Here is a 972-nt window from a genome sequence, read left to right as displayed (position 1 = left end):
CTTTGTTACCATATTTCTATCAATACCCTTGCCTTTATTTCATTAATTTTGAAAATAATGCAGAATTTAGTAAAACAACTTTGTTATTAAGCTGGTATTTGAAACATCTATTGGTTTCAAATTTTGGTACAAAGTCAGCAATTTTAGGGGAGGGGTAAGTCAATTACAACGACTCCATTGCTCAACTTGTACTTAGTTTATTGTCACTGAAAGGATAAAAAGCAAAGTCAACCTTGGCAGAATTGAAACTCAGAGTGTCAAGATGGATAAAATGCTGCTAAGCATTTTGCCTGGTGTGCTAACAACTCTGCCAGCTCACTACCTAATTTGAAACATATTATTAACATGAAATTTTTGATGGAAGGTTTTAATTTAGTTAACTTTAGCTTGCTTATGAACCACATGGTTCCGGGTTCAGTCCCACTGTGTGGCACCTTGGGCAAGTGTCTTCTACTATAGCCTCGGGCCGACCAAAGCCTTGTGAGTGGATTCGGTAGATGGAAACTGAAAGAAGCCCGTCATATATATGTGTATATATATATATATATATATATATATATATATATATATATATATATATATATATATATATATATATGTATGTATGTTTGTGTGTCTGTGTTTGTCCCCCCAACATCGCTTGACAACCGATGCTGGTGTGTTTGCGTCCCCATAACTTAGCGGTTCAGCAAAAGAGACCGCTAGAATAAGTACTAGGCTTACAAAGAATAAGTCCTGGGGTCGATTTGCTCAACTAAAGGCAGTGCTCCAGCATGGCCACAGTCAAATGACTGAAACAAGTAAAAGAGTAAAAGAGTATTAGAACCAGAAGTAGCCTCAGTAAAGTTGGTATCTAAAGGGTTAACGACAATCAAATATACTGAAATTTTCTCTTTTAACACCAAGAAGAAATTAGTATTGATACTATTGGGTTGGTGGATAATTATTGCAGCTTTTTTTCAACAAATTTTA

Source organism: Octopus bimaculoides, chromosome 20 (assembly GCF_046866305.1).
Source record: "Octopus bimaculoides isolate indiv1 chromosome 20, ASM4686630v1, whole genome shotgun sequence".
NCBI lineage: Eukaryota > Metazoa > Mollusca > Cephalopoda > Octopoda > Octopodidae > Octopus > Octopus bimaculoides.
This window is presented reverse-complemented; position numbering follows the sequence as displayed.